Source organism: Nycticebus coucang, chromosome 7 (genome assembly GCF_027406575.1).
Source record: "Nycticebus coucang isolate mNycCou1 chromosome 7, mNycCou1.pri, whole genome shotgun sequence".
In the NCBI taxonomy this organism is placed as follows: domain Eukaryota; kingdom Metazoa; phylum Chordata; class Mammalia; order Primates; family Lorisidae; genus Nycticebus; species Nycticebus coucang.
This window is the reverse complement of record NC_069786.1, coordinates 65751510-65765850: the sequence shown is the minus strand read 5'-3', so window position 1 is coordinate 65765850 and position 14341 is coordinate 65751510. Positions and strand designations below refer to the sequence as shown.

Sequence of the window (14341 nt, the reverse complement as noted above, 5' to 3'; positions counted from 1 at the left end):
AATCAATGCACAATATGGTGTTTTTATAACATTTTCAAAACGATCAAGCATTCTCCTTGCCGGCAAACCTAAACTTTGCTCTTTAAAAGACTAAAGATCAACCAAATTAATCAGCATCAAAATGCATTAAAATGCCTACTCCTTAAGGCATATGGAGCTCCGAAACCATCACCCTCCTCCTAAAGAGAAATTTTCTCCTCCTAAAAGGCCTTTGCAGATCACAGCTGCTCGGAAGCCTGGGAGAACTTCGCAAAAGCTCAGGTAAGACCCTGGATTTGAGTTGTAGAAGAAAGCTAAACAAAGTGGCCTGGGCCATTAACTATGCACGATAGCTGCTGTCCTGTGAGAGGAAAAGGTCAGAGTAGGAGGAAAAGCTTGTCTTCAATTTTAATCCCTGTGATTCAGGCTCTTCACCCGTCACTCTCCAACTCTTAATGTGACAGGACTAGGTTGTGCCTCCCTGTTCCCACCAACCCTTCCACCTACCCCGAAGTAGTGCTGAGTCTTATGATTTTGAAGCATTAAAAATCAACCAGGCTTCCTAGAGTTCAGGCCGCCGTCGCTGCCGCCATATTACAGCTTGTGCGGCAAAATGCGTCAGGAAGGGAGGTGTGCGCCGGCGTTGGGAGGGCGGGGGCTGGCAGAGGAAGGGCCGTTCCCAGGCCTGGGAGGATAGGCTGGAAGCCTTCTCCAGCTGCGAAAGCCAGTGCTGCGGTCCTCAGGGGCTCCCTCTAAGCCCAAGCAGTCCGGATACCTCAAGGGGAAGACGGTTAACCCGGCCCGGCCTGCCGCGCCAGCTCCGCCCGCCTCTCTGGGTGCTTCCCGCTCTCGTACCCGGGACAGCTGCAAATGACGCCACCAAAACAAACGCTTCAAGCCACTTACCTGCACCGGTAGAGTTTCCTCTACCCTGGGTCAGGTCCTTTAAAGCGCTTCAAATCTACCGCCGCCAGAAAAGGCGCTAAAGCCCGGTAACCGCCTCCTCCCCCACAGCCCGTCCAGGCGTGGAGGGAAAGCGTCGCACCGGAAGTGTGTCACTAGCTGGTTGATGGCTTCTCCGGCGTTCCCTTAATTGCGTCACGACCCCCCTGCCCGGATTTCTAGGATTTGGGTTCCTTTCAAATAGCTAGTTAATAGGTAGCTTAATACCTTGAGTATGAGTTGACTGGGAACGTTTGTTAACAGTCAGAATGCCATATCGTTAGAGAAAGGCAGTGCTCTATTTAATAAATACTTAATCCTCTGCCAGGGTATCGGAAAGGAAGCCCTCCTTCCTAGAGTTTCCACTTTAGCTTTCAGTTAAGGCTGGCACGCAAGTTCCGAAACGCAGCAATGAACAAAGCGCTGTTTGCAAAGGGCATTGACCTTTGCTGTTGTTATTTTACAGATAAATTGAGGCTAGGGAGAATAAGTGCCTTCCCCTTAGAAAGACACTGTTGGTAAGTACCAAAGCAAGTCTTTTGATTGCAAATCCAGCGCCTTCTAAGGAAAACATGTTATTATTAAATAATTTTCGGGAGTAAGGGTCTCTGGATTATGTTAGAAATAACCATGTATTTGCGCTAAGAAAGACGCAGCGGTCCTTGTAGGGATGTGGGGTGTATTTTAAAGGAACCGGTTAGCTAGAGGATTAAATTGCTCCTATCATTTAATATGAATGTAAGTTACAATAATGTAAAATTTTTACTCATTTACCTGAGGTAAATTAATTATCAATACAGTTGGGGATGTGATACAAATAAGGAGCTTGACGAAATTTACATAGTAGTAAAAGTGAGAGGAAAATTCTTTCAGTAGACCCTTTACCCATTTTAAGCCTCTGCCCTTATAGAAGAAGAGCAGTAGCATATTTGTCTTTAGACTGACCAGTGTTTATATGGATTTATACTTTGCAGTGAGGCAAGCAATTCTACAATACGTTAAAACATATGATTTAGAGTAAGTTTCACTGAGAATAGTTTTTTTATTTAGACAGAGTCTCACTATGTCACCCTTGGTAGAGTACTGTGGCATCACAACTCACAGCAACCTCAAACTCTTGAGCTTAAGCCATTCTCATGCCTCATCCTCCCAAACAGCTGGGACTACAGGCGCCTGCCACAACGGCCAGCTATTTTTGTTCCAGTTGTCATTGTTGTTTGGCTGGACCGGGCCAGGTTTGAACCCGCTAAGGTTTGGTGTATGTGGCTGGCGCCGTTAACCACTGTGCAACAGGCGCCAAGCTGAGAAAAGTTTTTTTTTTTAAGATGAATTTTGGGCCGTTTTGGTGGCCCACACCTGTTATCCCAGCACTCTGGGAGGCTGAGGAGAAGAATTGCTTGAGCTCAGAAGTTGGAGATGAGCCTGAGCAAGAGACCTTGCCTTAACTAAAAATAGAAACATTAGCTGTGGGTCACTGTGCATGCCTGTAATCATACCTACTGGGGAGGGTGAGACCAGAGGATCTCTTGAGCCCAGGAGTTTGAGGTTGCAGTGAGCTACAATGACACCCTGTCATTGTAGAGAGCAAAGAGTGAGACAGTGTCTCAAGAAAAGAAAAAAGATTAATGATTTGTTTTTTGTTTGTGGAGCAGCTTCCTTAGAATATATTTTTATTTAGCCATAATATACAAATTAGATACATAGGATTCTATTTGCACAGATAACATGTACTTTTTTTTTTTTTTTGTAGAGACAGAGTCTCACTGTACCACCCTCGGGTAGAGTGCCGTGGTGTCACACGGCTCACAGCAACCTCCAGCTTTTGGACTTACGCAATTCTCCTGCCTCAGCTTCCAGAGCAACTGGGACTACAGGCGCCGGCCACAACGCCCGGCTATTTTTTGGTTGCGGTTTGGCCGAGGACGGGTTTGAACCCGCTCCCCTCGGAATATGGGGCCGGGGCCCTACTCATTGAGCCACAGGTGCCACAGAGTTTCATTTTGTCACCGGGGTAGAATGCCATGGCATCACAGCTCCCAGCAACCCCAGACTCTTGGGCTTAAGCAATTCTCTTGCCTCAGCCTCCCGGGTAGCTAGGACTACAGGCGCCCACCACAACACCTGGCTATTATCATTTATTTGCTCTGGCTCAGGCTGGTGTTAAACTCGTTAGCTCAATCTACCCGCCTCAGCCTCCCAGAGTGCTAGGATTATGCCCACCACAACACCTGGCTATTTTCATTTATTTGCTCTGGCTCAGGCTGGTGCTGAACTCGTGAGCTCAATCTACCCGCCTCAGCCTCCCAGAGTGCTAGGATGACAGGCATGACCCACCTGGCCTGGCCTAAGATGTTCATTTTTTGAGGGTATAATACACATCATTAGACCATAATTAACTTTTTAAGTATGGAAAGGTAACATGACTTTTCTTGTTCTGGGGTATACCATCTTCATAGAGAAAGAAATGTATATAGCTTGAAGAATTGAATTATTTAATAGTAAAATATTAATAAAAGTACTTATTAGATACAGTACAGATATGTTGTAAATGGTCAGATTTTATGAGACTCTTAGAAGGAGTTTGTTTGTTTTATTTAAGATTAATATGAGGGCACAAGTGATTAGGTTACAATGTTTGCATTTGTTAGGTAAGGTCCCTGTTATAGCTGTGCCCATCACCCAGGAGGTGTGCCATATACTCTTACATTGTGTCCATTAGGTGAGGGCACACCAATCCCTATTCCCCCTCTCTCTTCCCACCAACTTGAATTAAATTGAATTTTTCTCTTGTGTGGGAGTGTATTAATTCATATGTTGGCTTCTCATTAGTATTGAATACATTGGATACTTGATTTTCCATTCTTTGATGCTTTACTAAAGAGAATGTTCTTCATCTCTATCCAGGTTAATACAAAAGTTGTAAAGTCTCCATCTTTTTTTTTTTTTTTTTTTTTGTAGAGACAGAGTCTCACTGTACCGCCCTCGGGTAGAGTGCCATGACGTCACATGGCTCACAGCAACCCCCAACTCTTGGGCTTACGTGATTCTCTTGCCTCAGCCTCCCGAGCAGCTGGGACTACAGGCGCCCGCCTCAATGTCCGGCTATTTTTTTGTTGCAGTTTGGCCGGGGCTGGGCTTGAACCCATCACCCTCGGTATATGGGGCCGGTGCCCTACTCACTGAGCCACAGGCGCCACCCCAAGTCTCCATCTTTTTATGGCTAAATAGTATTCCATGGCATACATATACCATAGTTTATTAATCCATTCATGGGTTGATGGGCACATGAGTTGATTCCACATCTTGGTGAATTTAAATTGAGATGTGACAAACAATCTAGTGCAAATGTCCTTATGATAAAATGATTTATTTTTCTTCTGGGTACTTATTTATGGGGTTGCGGGACCAAATGGAGAGCCTATTTTGAGTTCTTTGATGATTCTCCATATTGCTATTGGAAGAAGCCTTGAACCAGCATTACCCATGTCAGTTCCATGACTGGTAGCTAGTGCTGAGCCATGATGACATTTGCAGTTCTATTCTTTGGAGGAATATTCTTTGTTTTATTTTGTTTTGAAATTAAGTTTGTCACTTTTTTTTTTTTTTGAGACAGAGCCTCAAGCTGTCGCCATGGGTAGAGTGCCATGGCATCATAGCTCACAGCAACCTCCAATTCCTGGGCTCAAGTGATTCTCCTGCCTCTGCCTCCCAAGTAGCTGAGATTACAGGTGCCCACCACAACGTCTGACTATTTTTTGGTTGCAGCCGTCATTGTTGTTTGGTGGGCCCAGGCTGGATTTGAACTCGCCAGGTCAGGTGTATGTGGCTGGCACCTTAACCTCTTGAGCCACAGGCGCCGAGCCTGTTGCCCTTTTTTAGTGTTTAATTAGCCTCTTATGGGCGGTGCATGTGGCTCAGTCGGTAAGGCGCCGGCCCCATATACCGAGGGTGACGGGTTCAAATCTGGCCCCGGCTGAACTGCAACCAAAAAATAGCTGGGCGTTGTGGCGGGCATCTGTAGTCCCAGCTACTCGGGAGGCTGAGGCAAGAGAATCGCTTAAGCCCAGGAGTTGGAGGTTGCTGTGAGTTGTGTGATGCCATGGCACTCTACCCAGGGCCATAAAGTAAGACTCTGTCTCTACAAAAAAATAAAAATAAAAAAAAAATTAGCCTCTTATGAAATGATCGTTGTAGAATATGGTAGTTGTTTTCTTTCTCCCAATATTCTGACTTGGACAAATGAAAAACTGGCGTACTATATTGGGTTCCAAATACATTGAAACTTCATCAGTCCGTGAGATTCCAAACTTTCCTAAATTGATTTGACATAGATTAATTGTTCCAAGAAGGAAGCTGCAGCAAGTAAAAGAAAACATTGTAATGTCCAACAACACCGTGCCTGTTTTTTGTTTTTGTTTTTTGATTTTTTACAAAATACTGTGACTTTAATAGTTTATTTCTCTCTTTCATAGTAGATCTTAGGTAAGTAGGCCAACTGAGAAGTCACCTCTGTTCCATGTAGTTATTTAGGGTCTTGAGTTCCTCCTATCATGTTAGTCCAGCATACCTCAGTCCCTTGTCATTGCAAGATTAGATAGAGTGTGTTGCTTTGAGTTTCAGCAGCCAGGAAGAGAAAAGAAGAGGCTGTGTCTAAAGCCCTATACCGGGTGGCGCCTGTGGCTCAGTGAGTAGGGCGCCGGCTCCATATGCCAAGGGTGACGGGTTCAAACCCAGCCCCAGCCAAACTGCAACAAAAATATAGCCAGGCATTGTGGCGGGCGCCTGTAGTCCCAGCTGCTCTGGAGGCTGAGGCAAGAGAATCTCATAAGCCCAGAAGTTGGAGGTTGCTGTGAGCTGTGTGACCTCATGGTACTCTACCCAAGGGTGGTACTGTGAGACTCTGTCTCTACAAAAAAAAAAAAATAATAATAATAAAATAATAAAGCCCTATACCCCTGAGAATGGATTAACAAGCTGTGGTATATGTATACCATGGAATACTATTTAGCTGTTAAAAAAAATGGAGACTTGGGCGGCGCCCGTGGCTCAGTCGGTAAGGCACCGGGCCCATATACCGAGGGTGGCGGGTTCGGACCCGGCCCCAGCCAAACTGCAACCAAAAAATAGCCGGGCATTGTGGCGGGTGCCTGTAGTCCCAGCTACTTGGGAGGCTGAGGCAAGAGAATCGCTTAAGCCCAGAAGTTGGAGATTGCTGTGAGCTGTGTGAGGCCACGGCACTCTACCGAGGGCCAGAAAGTGAGACTCTGCCTCTCCAAAAAAAATGGAGACTTTACATCCTTCGTATTAACCTGGATGGAAGTGGAAGACATTATTCTTAGTAAAGCATCACAAGAATGGAGAAGCATGAATCCTATGTACTCAATTTTGATATGAGGACAATTAATGGCAATTAAGGTCATGGGTGGGGGGGAGAAAAAGCAGAGAGGGAAGGAAGGAGAGGGATGGGGCCTTGGTATGTGCCACACCTTCTGGGGGCAAGACATGATTGCAAGAGGGACTTTACCTAACAAATGTAATCAGTGTAACCTGGCTTATTGTACCCTCAATGAATCCCCAACAATAAAAAAATAAATAAATAAAATAAAGCACTATACCGGAAAGTACCACATGCCATTTGGCTCTAATTCCATCAATGAGAATAAAGTTAAGGACCAAGCCCAAGGGCAAGGTTATGGGAGATAATCTTAGTAATGAAAACAAAGAGGTATTATGATGGAAAAGTAACACTATGCGCCATATAATGCCATTAAGAGATATCCATTTACATAATTAGTTTGTGTGACCATTCTATACTTTGGGTGGATGCAAGATTCACTGTAATAATTATAGTGTTTTGAAATGTTTTTAGACCAGGCATAGTGGCTCACACTGGTAATTCTAGCACTTTGGGAGGCTCACTTGTGACAAGGAGTTTGAGACCAGCTTGGGCAACATGGTGTAACAGAACAAATAGCCTGATAAAAAGTATAAAAAGCTTTTCTGTCTCTTCAAACCCTTCTTAACCTTTTCAAGGTCAAAAACTACATCCCTGTCTCAGGCCAGTGGTTGGGAGGGGCAGTGAAGCGCCCTTGGTTCTGTGCGCCACAGGAGATTGGATGAATTTGGGTGGAGGTCCCTAGATTATCTTAGCCAAAGACAGGATTAATCAAAACCATACCCTTAAAAGCTCTGTATTTCTTTTCTTTTCTTTCTTTTTTTTTTTGAGACAGAGTCTCACTTTGTCACCCACAGTAGAGTGCTATGGCGTCATAAACTCACAGCAACCTAAAACTCTTTTTTTTTGTAGAGACAGAGTCTCACTTTATGGCCCTCTGTAGAGTGCCGTGGCCTCACACAGCTCACAGCATCCTCCAATTCCTGGGCTTAAGCAATTCTCTTGCTTCAGCCTCCCGAGTAGCTGGGACTACAGGCACCCGCCACAACACCCGTCTATTTTTTGGTTGCAATTTGGCCGGGGCCGGGTTTGAACCCATCACCCTCGGTATATGGGGCCGGCACCTTACCGACTGAGCCACAGGCGCCGCCCTAGCAACCTAAAATTCTTGAGCTCCAGCAATCCTTTTGCCTCAGCCTCCACAGTAGCTCTGACTATAGGTGCCCACCACAATGCCTGGCTATTTTTGTAGAGGCAGAGTGTCACTCTTGCTCAGGCTAGTCTCCCAATTCCTGAGCTCAAGCAATCCATTGCCTAGGCCTCCCAGAGTGCAGGATTACAGGCGTGAGCTGCCATGCCCAACCATCCTTGTTCTTCTGTTGTGGAAACTGATTTGCATTTGGAGCTCATTTGTGGTTCCCAGGGAGTAGGGGGACTAGGCCACTATTTGGTGGGGGATTCTCAGGAAACAGGAGGATTGAGTCACTCATTTGAGGCTCAGGTCACTGAATAGGGAGGCTTATGAATCTTCCAACTATTTAAGATGTAACTTACCCCTTCACCATTTGGGGTTACAGTTATTCACTTATCCATTTGATAAGGCATTTGAGTTCCGTTCTCAGGTGTCATTGGAGGTGCCATTTGTCCTCTTTGGATTCCCATTTGTTTGATTAGGCACTGGCATTTTTTGTTTTGAGGATCCCCTGTTTATTTGTTATTTATGAGTCTTGTTGCAACATAAGGAAGCTTTATCTCAGTGTCCCTTGGAGAAAAAAATCTAATTTGGCCTTTCTGTGCTTTTGTGAAAGAGCAAACCAAAATTGTCTTATTGGTAGATAAATGAGCTTTTGAAAAAGAATGGTAGGTCCTGTGTGGTGGCTCACACCTATAATCCTAGCACTCTGGGAGGGCGAGGCATGTGGATTGCCTGAGCTTAGGAGTTTGACACCAGTCTCAGCAAGAGTGAGACCCTGTCACTACTAAAAGAAAATAAGAAAAAGTAGCCAGGTGTTGTGGTGGGTGCCTATAGTCCCAGCTACTTGGCAGGCTGAGGCACAGGGATCACTTGAGCCCAAGACTTTGAAGTTGCTGTGAGCTATATCACAGCACTCTACCCAGGGCACAAAGTGAAACTCTGTCTCAAAAAATAAATAAATAAATAAAAAAGAATGGGAAGGGCGGCTGCTGTGGCTCAGTGAGTAGGGTGCCGGCCCCATATACCAAGGGTGGCTGGTTCGAACCTGGCCAAGGCCAAACTGCAACAAAAAAATATCTGGGCGCTGTGGTGGGCGCCTATAGTCCCAGCTACTTGGGAGGCTGAGGCAAAAGAATTGCCTAAGCCCAAGAGCTGAAGGTTGCTGTGAGCTGTGATGCCATGGTACTCTACCGGGGGCGACAAAGTGAGATTCTGGCTCAAAAAAAAGGAATGGGAAATAGATCCTTTAAAAATACTTTTTTTGAGACAAAGTCTCTTCTTTTTTTTGTATTTTTGGCCGAGGCCATGTTTGAACATGCCGCCTCTGGTATATGGGGCTGGCGCCCTATTCCTTTGAGCCACAGGCACCGCCCGAGACAAAGTCTCAATTTGTCACTTTGGGTAGAGTGCCATGGCATCATAGCTCACAGCAACCTCAAACTCCTGGACTTAAGAGATCTTCCTCGGCGGTGCCTGTGGCTCAGTGTGTAGGGCGCTGGCCTCATATACCCAGGGTGGTAGGTTCGAAACTGCAACGAAAAAATAGCTGGGTATTCTGGCGGGCACCTGTAGTCCCAGCTACTCAGGAGGCTGAAGCAAGAGAATCACTTAAGCCTAGGAGTTGGAGGTTGCTGTGAGCTTTGCAGCACTCTACCAAGGGCAATAAAGTGAGACTGTCTCTTAAAAAAAAGAGAGAGAGGGCGGCGCCTGTGGCTCAGTCCGTAAGGCGCCAGCCCCATATACCGAGGGTGGTGGGTTCAAACCCAGCCCCGGCTGAACTGCAACCAAAAAATAGCCGGGCGTTATGGCGGGCGCCTGTAGTCCCAGCTACTCGGGAGGCTGAGGCAAGAGAATTGCTTAAGCCCAGGAGTTGGAGGTTGCTGTGAGCTGTGTGAGGCCACGGCACTCTACCGAGGGCCATAAAGTGAGACTCTGTCTCTACAAAAAAAAAAAAAAAAAAGAGAGAGAGAGAGATCTTGTCTAAGCCTCCCGAGTAGCTGGGACTACAGGTGTCCACCACAAGACCCAGCTTTTTCTTAGCAATAGGGTCTCACTCTTGCTCAGGCTGGTCTTGAACTCCTGAGCTGAAGCAATCCATCTGCCTCGTCCTCCCAGAATGCTAGGATTACAGGTGTGTAATTGGCTACCACACTGGGCCAATCCTTTAAATATAAAGCAAGACAAGGAGAATTAGTCCCTTCTGGCACCCCTGTTGGTTTGTGGCACCTCTACTTGAAAGTATTTGTATCAAAGATATGTCAGATTTTTTAGGATAGCCAATTCTTGTGCACAAGTTTTTAGTAAAGGGCAAATTATATCAAGGAAAATTCAGAACTCAAAAGATTGACCTGCCACTACCGAGTTAGAATGTTGAGTCTCAAGCTCTCTGCTTGACATAAAATCATTGTTTTTTTTTTAACTTTATTTAATTAATTAATTAATTTATTTATTTATTCATTTTGAGACAGAGCCTCAAACTGTCGGCCTGGGTAGAGTGCCGTGGCATCACAGCTCATAGCAACCTCCAACTCCTGGGCTCAAGTGATTCTCTTGCCTCTGCCTCCCAAGTATCTGGGACTATAGGCGCCTGCCACAACACCCAGCCATTTTTTGGTTGTAGTTGTCATTGTTGTTCGGCAGGCATGGGCTGGATTCAAACCCGCCAGTTCAGGTGTATGTGTCTGGCGCCTTAGCCACTTGAGCACAGGCACCGAGCCAAGATAAACTCATTGTTTATGGTATACAAAATGATCTGTGTTTATAAAGTTTTTGATAAATGAGGTCCTCTTGCCCCCACCAGAATTCAGCTGTTGGTTGGGGCGAGCTGCTGGGAGGGGCACAGCCTGAGAGTAGACCCGTTGGGAGGAAGGACCAGCACACGTGGCCCACCACCAAGTGGTTCACAGCAAGGGGAGAGGAATGCCCGCCACTGCTGTCATTCAGTGGCATTCACTGTCATTCACTGCTTCATCTAATTCTTTAATCTCATGTCTATTATGTTGTGACTTATGTTCAGAAAAGGTCTTTCCTTGCCCAGCAGGGGGGTCAGTTTGGCCAGGGGATGGCAATTAGCATGAATCCTTCACACTTGGTTAATGTGACCTTTAAAGTAAGCTAAAAACTATGGTCATTCTGCTGGCTATGCCACATAAGGGTCATTTGAGACAGTTGAAAGGAGAGATTACCTTGGGATGGGGTATGATTGGGATGCCCTGATCATGGATGCTTTTTGGAACAAATGAAGGACATTGGAAAGAATCCTGTCCCAAATTTCAAAGGGCCCCAGATAACAAGAAGCTCTCTGGAAAGCAAATGGTTCCTTCAAGTCCAGGTCTCAGATGATGAAAGAAGGGACCCAGGAGTCCCTTGTCTCACTGGTAGCTCCAACCCAAATATCCCCATAGAAGCCCTGGGTGCAAATTGACCCAGGAGTCCCATGCCTCACTATTAGCTCCAACCCAAATATCTCCATAGAGGCTTGGCCCCCATAGCTCAGTGGTTAAGGTGCCAGCCACATGTACTGAGGCTGGTAGTTTTGAACCTGGCCGGGTCTGCTAAACAACAATGACAACAATAACAAAAAATAACTGGGCAAATTGTGGCAGGCACGTGTAGTCCCAGCTACTTGGGAGGCTGAGGTAAAAGAATCACTTAAGCCCAAGAGTTGGAGGTTGCTGTGACCTGTGACACCACGGCACTCTACCAAGGGGCGACATAGACTCTGTCTCAAAAACAAACAAAAACAAATATCCTCATAGAAGCCCTGGGACCTGATTTGTGGATTTTTACAAATAAGGGTATCTGGGGCACTGAAGCCCTGGATGCAAATTGATAGCTGGGATTCGATAGTCACGAACCAAATAGACAGAAACAATCTGCTGGGGCCCTTCTGGCTGCCAATTGATCCCTAGCACCAGGCCTGCCTCATGCTCTGGGAGCCAGGCAAGGTGTGGCTGTGAGGGGCCAGCTGGCAGGGCTTCGTGAAACATGCAGGAAACTGCTATTGTGGAGCATTTCACTTTAAAGTGAAGGCTTCAACACACCAGCACATCATTAGAGCATTGGCAAAAAGAAAGCTACCGAAAGTGAGGAAGGCCATATAGGCTGCTAGGACCCTGGGATGTATAGAGAACATTTTAATTCCCCATACCAATGAGAATGGGTATGTGTAGGATCTACATGCCACTAATAACATTGTACAAATGATATGAGCAATTCTCACTTCTATTTGAGTGACAGGATCCTGGAGCTGGGATGGCCTTGCAGTGCTGCTGGACTGTATTAGGGACTTTAAAAGGCCTCTCCTGCCCTGTTTGTTTTCTTTTTTTTTTTGCAGTTTTTGGCCGGGGCTGGGTTTGAACATGCCACCTCCGGTATATGGGGCCAGTGCCCTACTCCCTTGAGCCAGAGGCGCCGCCCACTCCTGCCCTGTTTGATGGGAGTTCATCTGGGGACTTGTGGAATCTGTAATTGGACAGACTGCCAAACAGCAGGCTACTTATCTAAGGTCTTTAGGAAGAGACAGGGTTCTATTGTGTCTGGATCTCAGACAAAGCACTTATATAGGGCCTTCAAAGGGACAGATGTGAAGTCCCTGATCTGTACTACAGACTGTCAAAATGCCTTTGGAAAACTAAAACAGGCCCTTATGACTATCCTGGCTTTGAGAATTCCTGAATCAGGAAGAATTTAAATAGTATGAAAAGCAAGGAATGAGCCTTGGAGTTTTAGTATAGAATGTGGGAGACTTCCCAGGTCAGTGGCATACTTCTCAAAGCCACTGAACAGTATTTTTTCTTTTTTGAGACAGAGTCTCACTCTGTTGCCCAGAGTGCTGTGGCATCAGTCTAGCTCATAGCAACTTCAAACTCCTGGGCTCAAGTGATTCTCCTGCCTCAGTCTCCCAAGTTTCTGAGACTATAGGTGCATACCACCATGCCTAGCTATTTTTTTCTATTTTTTTTTTTTTATTAAATCATAGCTGTGTACATTAATGCCATCATGGGGTACAATGTGCTGGTTTTATATACAATTTGAAATATTTTCATCAAACTGGTTAACATAGCCTTCATGGCATTTTCTTATTGTGTTAAGACATTTATATTGTACACTTAGTACATTTCACATGTACCCTAGTAAGATGCACCATAGATTGTTTTTCTATTTTTAAGTAGAGATGGGCATCTCACTCTTTCTCAGGCTGGTCTTGATCTCCTGAGCTCAAGGGATCCTTCCATCTCAGTCACCCAGAGTGTTAGGATTATAGGCATGAGTTACTGGGATGTGCGCACCAGGGAACAATATTGTGAGAGGATGGTCTCTTTGTCTCTGGGCAGTGAGTTGTTATTAAGGACTGTGTTTTTTTCCTCAATCCTACCACCCTTTTGCCAGACAAAGAGAATGAGCCTCAGGAACATGCCTGTTTAGGGGTTCTGTAGGTTTCTCAATATGCAATGATCAGGACGGTAGCATTGCCACCTGGGACTTTAGCCCAGAAAGTCAAGCTGATTGCCAGAGGAAATCAGGCCACTGGCAGAACAATTAAGGAGGTCACTGAGGGTGATCTTTTCCTTGGGGCCTTGGTATCTTAGCCAGATTTAGATATCTAAAACTAACGACTGGAGCTCTGACACTTGGGATGGTGCAACTAAATGGAGATAGAATTCTCACACTCTTCTACCTGAAGCTTTGGGTTAGCTTCTTATGAGGCACCTGCATGAACACACACATTGAGAATGTGGTACCTTGATGGATTTGGTTGGACCTCATTTGAGAGGACCCCATTTGAAACTGTATTTTTTTTTTTTTTTTTGCAGTTTCTGGCCAGGGCTGGGTTTGAACCCGCCACCTGCTGCACATGGGGCCAGCGCCCTACTCCTTTGAGCCATAAGCACTGCCCCCCCATTTGAAACTGTTTATGTGACTGGGGCAGTTCAAGTAAAGAAGTGCAATCTTCCGCACAGGGAGCCCAATATGTGACTGGCCATTTCACTCAAATTCCTAGGTTTGTATCAGTAAATACTTTTTTCAGGCTGAGTAGAGGCTTGTCTTATCATAAAAGAAGAAAGGAGAATCTGAGGTACCCAGAACCTGTCTGAAGGAACTCATTCCGAAATGGGCTCCAGGGGCTGCCAGCCCAAGACTGGGACTTTGTGAGTTCCTGTCTTCTTATACCAGTGCAGAGCAGGAACAGGCCTCAGTGGATGAGAGGATGACAGGTGGCAGCATCCCACAGGCCAGGCAGATGGAGGATGGCATGCTGCTGATGGATGCCATGGGCAGGCAGCTGCAGAAACAGCTTAGCAGCTCCTCCTCAAGGAATCACCATGTTGGCTACTCCATGGCGGTGTCCATTTGGAAAAACCTTGCTTTCCTCTATCTGCACCTGGATATGCTGCACAGTGTTCTTCTGTGGCTACCCATAGACTTTTTCAAGTAGACTCCCAGTGGGAACCTGGGGAACCATTTCTCCAAGAAGCTGAACACAGTGGACTCAATGATCTCACAGGTCATCAGAATGCTCGTAGGCTCCTTTCCTCCACACAGATTGATAATGGACCATCCTTTTTTTTTTTTTTTTTCTTTTTTTTTTTTTTTTTGTAGAGACAGAGTCTCACTTTATGGCCCTCGGTAGAGTGCCATGGCCTCACACAGCTCACAGCAACCTCCAACTCCTGGGCTTAAGCCATTCTCTTGCCTCAGCCTCCCGAGTAGCTGGGACTACAGGCGGCCGCCACAACGCCCGGCTATTTTTTGGTTGCAGTTTGGCCGGGGCCGGGTTTGAACCCGCCACCCTCGGTATATGGGGCCGGCGCCCTACCGACTGAGCC

The 14341-nt window shown here is 46.0% G+C and overlaps 1 protein-coding gene across 2 annotated transcripts in view; it reads right to left on the bottom strand.

The window, feature by feature from the left end:
* Positions 1 to 1034, bottom strand: part of PPIG (peptidylprolyl isomerase G) — a 67732-nt gene extending 66698 nt beyond the window's left edge. The window contains exon 1 of one of the 2 annotated variants that reach the window (XM_053596267.1): positions 886 to 1034. The gene's annotated coding sequence lies outside the window, so the exon portion shown is untranslated. Of the gene's footprint in view, positions 1 to 486; positions 639 to 885 lie in introns of those variants that run through there. The other variant, XM_053596268.1, reaches the window with a different exon arrangement.
* Between the last annotated feature and the right edge of the window lie 13307 nt (positions 1035 to 14341).